Below are 10,327 nucleotides of genomic sequence, written 5' to 3' on the forward strand. Positions count from 1 at the left end.
ATCTCGGTAGACCTGCACCAACATCAACCTCCTTATCCTCCTGATGTGCAAAGATTTTTTCTCCCGAGAGGATACTCTTCTCCTCAATTTTCCCTTTATGATGGTACTGGCAATGCTCTTGAACACATCTCTCGCTTTCTGGAATCTTTAAGAGAGCACGAATACAATCATGTCCTCCACCTCAAGGAATTTTCAAAGTAACTTACCGGAAGAGCATACACCTGGTACAACAACAGCGCGCCAAACTGCACATTCAACTGGTGTGAGATAGTGACCGCTTTATACAATAAATATTTCTTCGTGTCGGAGCAAATCACCTTTTCAGACATGGGAAGAATGTTTCAACGAAACAATGAGCATCCAAATGATTATGTCAAGAGATACAGAATTCAGGCACTGGATTGTCATGACCCAAACGTGACAGAACAACAGTTGGTGGAGTCATGCATTAACGGTAGGGTTCCTATTTATCGCGCTTTATTAGAAAATCTGCGCTTCCAGACATTTTCTGAACTCCATGAAGCTGCAAAACGGTCGGCTACAACGGCACCATCACTGTTGGAAAGAACCAGAACATCCAGGAGTGAAGATGCACGAGAGACTCGAGGTAACAAGCGTGTCATTAACAAACAGTATAATACCGGCCCCTCTGTAAGTGTAGTGAGTGAAGGAGGAAAAAGGAAGGCTCCAGCGGCGGAACAACAAACCAAATGTGCAACACCAGCGCACCAGACGGCTCTGCTCCGGAAAGGCGCGGCTAAAACTCCTGCACAACAACAAGAAACCAGAGATGCTGCTCCTGTAAGGACCCTCAAGCTCGTCAACGCTATTGGACCAGTCAAGAGACGATTAAGCCGCTAATGACTCGATTAATTTAAGATGAACCTTAATTCTTAGATATTAATCTAACAACGATCCAGATATGAAACTGGTACCGCTGGTTAGATCTCGAAAATTTATGAGGAATGGACTACTCGAACGTGTCATTCGGATACCAGACGAAGAAGATATCACTGGATTTGTTTGAAGGGTAAATTAGTATTTTGCAGAAAAACCGACCTGGCTGCCCATATCATCATTGGGTGACTTGGTAATTTCGTTGGTTTTATCCAAAACCATTCGTAAGAGAAACTCATTTTCTCTTCTTCATTCTCTTTCTTCTTCTCTTCTTTGTTCGTTCCTGCTGGTGATTTGAGAGACGAATGAGAGATTCTGAGATCGAGTTAAGAGGAGACTAATCAAGGATCGAGTGATGGTGTTGGTGTTGATTCGATTATCGTGTGCAGAATTCTCAGAAAAGGTAAATTGAAGATTAAATTAAGGGTTTCAGTTTTATTTGAGTCCTTTATGGAATTGAGTTTGGTTTGGTATTTTATTTCTTGGGTTTGTTATTATTTAGGGTTGACATGATTGAATAAGATTTAATTTTAGTTTCATAGAGAATTAGGGTTTGAGTTGTTCTTCCTCAAATTGGAGTTAGGGTTCCTGAGTTGAAATTTAGATGATTGCAATGATAGTTGAGGTGTTGATACAGTGGTGGTGTAATTATGGAACTCAGGATGTGAATGGGTTATTGTGGTTTAATTGAAGACATATATAGGAAGTTGTGTGGAAGATTTCAATGAGTTGGGTTATGATTCAGCTGAACTGGTGGAGTTGGTTGTTTTGATTAGGAGGTGCTGCTATGGAAGGATGTTGTTGGTCAGAAACTGGTAATGGTTGTGGTTCTGTCTTGAGACTGTGAAAGAGATGGAATTGTGTCTTAAGAGTTGAAGTGTACTTCAATATGGAAAGGCTTGTATTTGGTTTGAGCATATTGTGTTGAGATTCAATGTAGGTAATGGGGTGGAGAAGATTGTAGCAGGGTTGAACTACAAAAGATGGAGATGAACTGATTATTGGCAGTTATGATGGAGGTATGGGAATGAAGTGATTAAGCTGAGATTCATTTGTAGTTGAGTTGGAGTTATACTTCATCCTGGAGATGATGGTGTTGATCACGTGATGTGGAGATGGTGCAGGTGGAATAAGAAAGAGAATAACATGTTGTTGCTGTGATGTTTTACTGTTGGGTTAAATGGCAGTGACAGGAATGGGAGAAGCTGAGTTTAATTGAACTGGTAGAAACTCAGGTTGAAGGTACAGAGCTACCTAAACTGAAGTTTAAAAAGTGAGAAGTTTGCAACTCTGGAGTTGGTGTGATGTTGCAGGTGGAGCTGTAAATTGTAATGGAGGTGGTTCAAATTAAGGCTTAACAGTGTTGGTGCAGTTGAGCTGGTGTGGGTTAAATGCATTGAAGTTGTTGGTGATCAATGTGCAAAATAGTAATTGCCGGTGGAGCTGTAGGTAGTGGTTTTGTTGATGGATGGCTATGAATGTATGATTTTGTGTAAAAGATTGAAATGGAGAACAACTCTAGGTACAAGTGGGTTATGCCCAGATTATGAAGCTATGTATAGATGTGAAGATTATGTTATCTAGAGTTAGGAATTGCAAAGTGTAATGTTTGATGAAAACAAGACATTGGGAGATGGAAGTTAGTTGTAATTTATAGAACTGTGTATAGATAGAATGTTGCAGAGGTTGAGTATTTGTATTTTTGTTTTGCTTGTGCATTAGAAGTTTAGATGTACTGTGGCTCAGGCCAGTGATCTTTCAGCTTAGTCAGATGTCTGGCTGAGTTAGTCTTTCTGACTTAGTGTGTCTGACTGAGTTAACTCAGTTGACCAGGACCTTGACCTTGACCTTATTTGGACGTTGACTGTTAATTGACCCCGTTGACCGTTAGTTGACCCAGTTGTAATGGGCCAGTTTAGTGGACCGTGTCGGATCACACCCGTGGACTTGGGTTTAATACCATGTTTTCTTAGTTAGATATTTTGGATCCTTTATGGTCCGAATTAACCTTTGGTTCCTTCTACAAGGTGGTAGATATTCATAATACATATCTAATAGACTTTAGAATCAACCTATTTGGATTAGTAGACATTATATGTGCTAAAGCTAGATAAAGAAAAGGTGTAGAACCATAAATGGGCTTAGATCCATTAGATAGATCACTTAGCCTATAATTAGAGAATTGTATGAGATTATTGTTGTGAGCCTTGTGTGAGCCTTTTGGATAATTTCTAGAGTGCTTGTGTGGTTAACAGTTAGTCTTTATTAACACCGATCGATTCAAAGGATGAACCAGTGGATTGAGAATCTCAACTAATTTCTAGAGTGTTTGTGTGATTAACAGTTAGTCTTTATTAACACCGATCGATTCAAAGGATGAACCAGCGGATTGAGAATCTCAAGGTGGGCGAGGCTTGTCATCAAATCAGGTGGGAACTCTGTAACCTTCTTGTAATCATTGAGATTTCTGTCTATCTGCGAGCATGATGTGTTTTTAATATTAGTATGTATAATGTTTACAATGAATGTAAATATGTGTGTAATATGTGTCGTGTGAATCCCCCGCAAGGAGTGACCGTGTTTCCCCACGGCTTCTTGTTATGTTCTATGTAGGCCGGGGAAAGCCGGTTGAATATTACACACTTTACATTGTTAGTAGACCGGGGAAAGCCGGTTAAATATTACGCACTTTACTTTTATATCTTAGTAGACCGGGGAAAGCCGGTTAAATATTACGCACTTTACTTTTATATCTTAGTAGACCGGGGAAAGTCGGTTAAATATTACGCACTTTACTTTTTATATCTATAGTAGGTCGGGGTAAGCCGGTCGAATATTACATAATAGGTCGGGGTAAGCCGGTTGAATATTATATATACTATTTTATTGTGGGGAATTCACTCGTGTGCATATTATGTTTGTTTGTCTAAACTATCTGGTCTTGATGGTAAGAACTGTGATGCATGTTAGTGATTACTTGAATGTTATTTGTTTCCATTGGGCACCCCTTTGGGATGATGTGCTCACTCGTCCCCACTTCAGTTTCAGTAATCAGAAGAAATGGTGCAGTGAAGATGTTCGTTCTTTCGTAGCGTAAAGTCTTAGTGAACTGAAGATGTTTATTTATCTTTATTATATGTATTCTTTCTTTGTCTGTAAAGCAACACATTATTAAATTCATAGCACTCGAGAGACTTTCATTTATATAACATCAGAGAGAGTTTTTTTTTTTCTTGTTGTTAGTGCTATACGTAATTATGATTCTTAAAATCGGTAAACTAGGTTTGATGCTTCAATGAGGTTGTAATCCTATTAGCTAAGCAGGTGTTTAGGTTGGGGCGTCACAAGTTGGTATCAGATCTCACTATTAGATCTTACATGGGAAACAATAGATGATAGCTAGTGCTAGTTAGTGTAATAGTTCAGTTTAGAACCGAGATAAGTTGCGAGACAAATATTAATCACTAAAATCTATCAATAACTAAAATATTATTTTGTTTGACTATTCGATTCCTTGTGGTGTGTGTTTGCTATGAAGTAAAAATTGTAGGTCAAACCAATTATATTATGGTGTAGAAGCTCATGGAAGTTAGAGAACAATTAGTTTGGAATTATGTACACGTAGTGGAATCCAACACTAGAGAAATAGTGAGATTCGTGTATTTAATAGATCCTGATTATCATATAAAAGAAAAAATCATTATAGGGTATCTTCTAATGTACTTAGAACCAATAATTTATTTGAAATAGAATATAGTCTTTTGAACCTAGAGCCGCAAATTTTAGTTGTAGAAAACCATATAGGTTTGTGTTTCATTTCTTGTTGTTTTCGAACTCATTTTAAATGAGTTGATTTTTCGCGCAGTTGTAAGTATGTGCAGTACTTACACTTAGGCGGGTGATAATACTTCTGAATAAGGTGGGGAGTTTTGAAGACTAGAAGGATGGTTCGATTTTCGAGGACAAAAATGTATAAGGTGGGGAGAATGTAAGGACCTTCAAGCTCGTCAACGCTATTGGACCAGTCAAGAGACGATTAAGCCGCTAATGACTCGATTAATTTGAGATGAACCTTAATTCTTAGATATTAACCTAACAACGATCCAGATACGAAACTGGTACTGCTGGTTAGATTTTGAAAAGTTATGCGGAATGGGCTACTCGAACGTGTCATTCGGATACCAGACGAAGAAGATATCACTGGATTTGTATGAAGGGTAAATTAGTCTTTTGCAGACAAACCGACCTGGCTGCCCATATCATCATTGGGCGCCTTAGTAATTTTGTTGGTTTTATCCAAAACCATTCGTAAGAGAAACTCATTTTTTCTTCTTCCTTCTCTTTCTTCTTTTCTTCTCTGTTCGTTCCTGCTGGTGATTTGAGAGACGAAAGAGAGATTCTGAGATCGAGTTAAGAGGAGACTAATCAAGGATCGAGTGATGGTGGTGGTGTTGATTCGATTATCGTGTGCAGAATCCTCAGAAAAGGTAAATTGGAGATTAAATTAAGGGTTTCGGTTTTATTTGAGTCCTTTATGGAATTGAGTTTGGTTTGGTATTTTGTTTCTTGGGTTTGTTGTTATTTTGGGTAGACATGATTGAATAAGGTTTAATTCTAGTTTCATAGAGAATTAAGGTTTGAGTTGTTCTTCCCCAAATTGGAGTTAGGGTTCCTGAGTTGAAATTTAGATGATTGCAATGATAGTTGAGGTCTTGATACAGTAGTGGTGTAATTATGGAACTCAGGATGTGAATGGGTTGTTGTGGTTTAATTGAAGACACATATAGGAAGTTGTGTGGAAGATTTGAATGAGTTGGGTTATGATTCAGCTGAACTGGTGGAGTTGGTTGTTTTGATTAGGAGGTGCTGCTATGGAAGGATGTTGTTGGTCAGAAACTGGTAATGGTTATGGTTTTGTCTTGAGACTGTGAAAGAGATGGAATTGTGTCTTCAGAGTTGAAGTGTACTTCATTATGGAAAGGCTTGTATTTGGTTTGAGCATATTGTGTTGAGATTCAGTGTAGGTAATGGGGTGGAGAAGATTGTAGCAGGGTTGAACTACAAAAGATGGAGATGAACTGATTATTGGCAGTTATGATGGACGTATGGGAATGAAGTGATTAAGCTGAGATTCATTTGTAGTTGAGTTGAAGTTGTACTGCAGCCTGGAGATGATGGTGTTGATCACCTGCTGTGGAGATGGTGCAGGTGGAATAAGAAAGAGAATTACATGTTGTTGATGTGATGTTTTACTGTTGGGGTTAAATGGCACTGACAGGAATGGGAGAAGCTGAGTTTAATTGAACTGGTAGAAACTCAGGTTGAAGGTATAGAGCTACCTAAACTGAAAAGAAAAAGTGGGGATACAACAGCCATACCCAATATTTTGCTTAGCAATCTGTATGGACAAACTCCAATATACTTTCTAGAGAATCAACTAGACAGTCAGACTCAATCTAGATAAAAGTATATCAAAGAGTTTATATCTCAATCTCTCGATTTGATCTTTACTCAAGAAAATATAAATATGCGAGTCTTTATCAAAGAGAGATAACTTGGATGGTACCAAATACCAATATCCAAGTGTCAATAAATTTAAATCAACAACCAAAAGGTCGGATATTTTAATTGATTAAACAGCGCACAACCTGTGATATTTCAATTATATAAACAAATATAATGCGGAAAAGAAATAACACAGACACCAGAATTTTGTTAACGAGGAAACCGCAAATGCAGAAAAACCTCGGGACATAGTCCAGATTGAACACGCACTGTATTAAGACGCTACAGACACTAGCCTACTCCAAATTAACTTCGGTCTGGACTGTAGTTGAACCCCAATCAATCTCACACTGATCCAAGGTACAGTTATGCTCCTACGCCTCTGATCCCAATAGGATGCTACATACTTGATTCCCTTACCTGATCTCACCCAAAACTAAGAGTTGCTACGACCCAAAGTCGAAGACTTTAATAAACAAATCTGTATCACACAGAAAAGTCTACGGTAATAGATAAATCCGTCTCCCATGAATATACCTACGAGTTTTGTTCCGTCTCTGAGAAATCTACACCGATTCGAGGTCGTATATTACGACCGTCCTGTGGTGAAAACCAGTAATATAATCAGAATACAATTCTTATAATTTCGTGAAGATTATATGAAGAAACATACCTGAGAGCATCCTGGAGACGACTTTCGTTTATCACCAGAAAGATACTTCAATCTTGGTCGACTGGAAATCATCTCATCCGAAGGAAGATCCTTGAATGGAGGTCTGGGAAATCTTACAAAGCCATGCAAACGCCCAAGTTGCTGATCCCAGAATTCTACATAACCTTGGGTTACATAGGCAAATCTATCAGAACCAGGAAACCAGTAGCTACTCCCTTCCACGTGAGTATGATCCAAATGAGTCATGAGTTGCTCAACTGATGGCTTCCTTCTCCGTATGGTTGGAACACACTGATCCATACCCATTTGTCGAGATTCTCTATCAATATTATACTCCTCCACTGAAAACTCTCCAAACGTGGCTGATAGCAAATGACCAGGGGTGCAACTCAACATGAAAGATATTTCGCCATCACTCAGATGCGCACCAGACGTCAAACTCGTACTTTCTCCAGTATTGAAAGTCATCGGCTGAGAAACATAATCAGGGACTGACACCCACGGGCGAAAATTGAACTCAGATTCTTCATCTAACACATCAATGAAGCGTATTTTAGAACGAGGTTGTTTTGTGGACCAACGCATGATCCTAGCGTTATCTTTCTCAGGGAAAGTATGGCGCGCATCAGTATTCGGTCCTTGCAGAACATTACGTGGAGTGGGTGCATAATTCTTAAAGTGATCCCACATCAAAGCTTGAAGAAACATCGTGTTGGCATAACAATCAATCTTCATAGAGCCGTTCGACACACTGGATTCTATAATCAAGGAGTCCAGGTTGTAATACAAGGAGCCTAAGAATAAACTACCTATCGGAAGTTTCCCACCTTGAGCCATCTTAATAGCAAAGGGAATCACAAAAGGCTTCAACAAGTTTCCACTGTCTTCAAAAACGTCTCTGGACAAACATAAACATAAGAAAGCAGCAATGGGTAACATACCGTCGATGGGTTTATCAGAAACCTCGTCTTTGGGCCACCAATGTGTCAACCAGGAAACATAGCATCCTTTACTACCAGCCTTATTCGCTTTCTCCATTGCAGCTGTCAAGACATGAGAAACGGCGGTCTCCTCGTCTGAAAGATCCCCAGGAAGATTGCCCGTGATCGGGAGATGCATCAGAGCCGCCACGTCTTCCAAGGTAATGGTAAACTCTCCCCATCTACAAATGAAAGTGTGAGTGGGAATGCACCAACGAGCAAACAGAGCCACAATACCACTTGCGTCATGATAAATGAACAACTCTCCAGAAGCTTGAATAGCTCTCGTCACCTGCGCATGGTCGAGCATAGTCCTCACTTGAGGAAAACCCAACATATGCCTCGCCCAGGCGGAAAATTTCTCCAAAGGTCGTCGAGAAAGCTTAAACTCTATGATTGATGAGGTGAAGATCCATCGTTCAAGACAAAATAGAATCACTGTCTTAGGAGTCACCAATTTCTTCTAAGTAACAGTTCTGGGATTTATCAAAAGACGATACACTGGAGATTTCAAATGTTGCTCAGCTCCTGGAATATCTTTTTCAAAGAATGCATCATCTATGTTTGGGACATTCTTAATCCCAGGGATTTCGTCTTCGTCCCCCCCAACGTAAGTTTCATCCATGCATGTCTCATCTCTGGAGATACCATCATCAACGCACATCTCTTCCCTCGAGGCGTCGCCAGCTTGGGAATTGGTCATCTTTGCTAAGTAGATGAAAATTCTACTTCAGTATGCCGTCCAGATATAAATCAAGGAAATACAAGCAAAAAATGGTAACTCATAACTCTTACCTTTTATACTTCCACTAACAATAGTGATATTAATGCTAGAGTTAACACATCAAAATCGTTCGTCTCTTCGAAAACTGCAAAAAACGAACGAAAATTTATTTAGTTTCCGAAACTGATTTTCATGAAATCACTGACACAATTTTCATAATGTGAGCATTCACACAACTGACCTATGAAGTTCATAACAATATAAATTCTATCATAAATATATTGCCTATCTTTGAAGAATCCTCAATACCCACGTTTTGATTTTTCGAAAAAAAAAGCAATTAATGTAACTTGCATACATAAATTCTCAAGGATTTTATCTAACGAAAACAAACTCATGCAAATAAAATATATCATCATATTTTGCACAATATATGTCACGGCTGCATATATATATAAACTATTTTTCCTTCGTATCGTCATTATTTGTCTTTAAAACGAAGGTTTATTTCAAAAAATATTGTGAAAGATCACATCTCATACATATGATAAAGTTTTGTATTTACATGAAAGATCATAAGCAAAATTTTATCACTGGACACAAGTTCATCATACATATTTTCCTTTGTGTCATCGTTATTTGTCTTTAAAACGAAGGATTATTCCGATTTCATGAAAATTCACTTCTTTTATGATAGAACCTTGGTAGACATGAAAGCTCATAAACTAAGTTTTATCACTGAATCTAGGTTCATATACTAAAAAAAAAAAATCTCTCCTAAATCAGGGATTATAGTTAGTTTGCAAAACTAACGATCGAACGAACATACGTTTTCAAAAACGAGGGTTTTTCATAAAACTCACACTAATATACACACATGTATATAACTTCATCATGATCAAAGCATGAACAATTCATGAGGATCATAAACATCAGCAAAAATAAATAAATTACCTAACGTGCGGCGGCCGAAATTTGGTCGGACGACGCTGGCGATCGGTGGCGGCTCCGGAGGAAAAACCCTCCTTCCCTGGCGTGAAGTTGATGAAGGTGCTGGTCGTGTGTGAGGAAAATAATAATAAAAAAAATATTAATCCCTTTTATATCAATTTTATTTCCAAAACCTAATTTTCTAAGGATTTCCTTATTGGGCCCGACCCGCGAATCCTAACCGACCACGGACTCGTCGTCCAAACCAGCGGTTCAACACCAATTTATGCTCATCAAACGACGCTCCAATCATGACATTGAAGCCTTCATCAAGTCGTGGTTTGCTCATGCTCCCTAAATCCGGTAACGTCTCAACTTACGATTAAGTTCAATTACTGGTATTATTATTTATGGCCGGAAAATCACCATTTAATGCTGACTGAGGACCAAAGCTTTCCTCAGTAAGCATGGGACTTAATGTAGATGGCGGATTTTCGACAAAGGATAAAATCGTAAACTCATAATTATACGAAGCTCTGATTCAGCAATCAGATGTGAGTATCGAGACACGGGTCTCTCATCGAATTCTCAACGGAGAGTACTTTCTCTCAGAGTACA

The 10,327-nt window shown here is 38.7% G+C and overlaps 1 long non-coding RNA gene across 1 annotated transcript; it reads left to right on the plus strand.

The window, feature by feature from the left end:
- The first annotated feature begins 1,131 nt into the window (after nt 1–1,131).
- On the plus strand, nt 1,132–4,120 carry LOC113297928. The gene is made up of 3 exons (XR_003333903.1): nt 1,132–1,300; nt 3,242–3,326; nt 3,940–4,120. It is a non-coding gene; the product is annotated as an uncharacterized LOC113297928 (long non-coding RNA).
- Nucleotides 4,121–10,327: the final 6,207 nt, after the last annotated feature.

Source organism: Papaver somniferum, chromosome 7 (genome assembly GCF_003573695.1).
Source record: "Papaver somniferum cultivar HN1 chromosome 7, ASM357369v1, whole genome shotgun sequence".
Taxonomy (NCBI): Eukaryota; Viridiplantae; Streptophyta; class Magnoliopsida; order Ranunculales; family Papaveraceae; genus Papaver; species Papaver somniferum.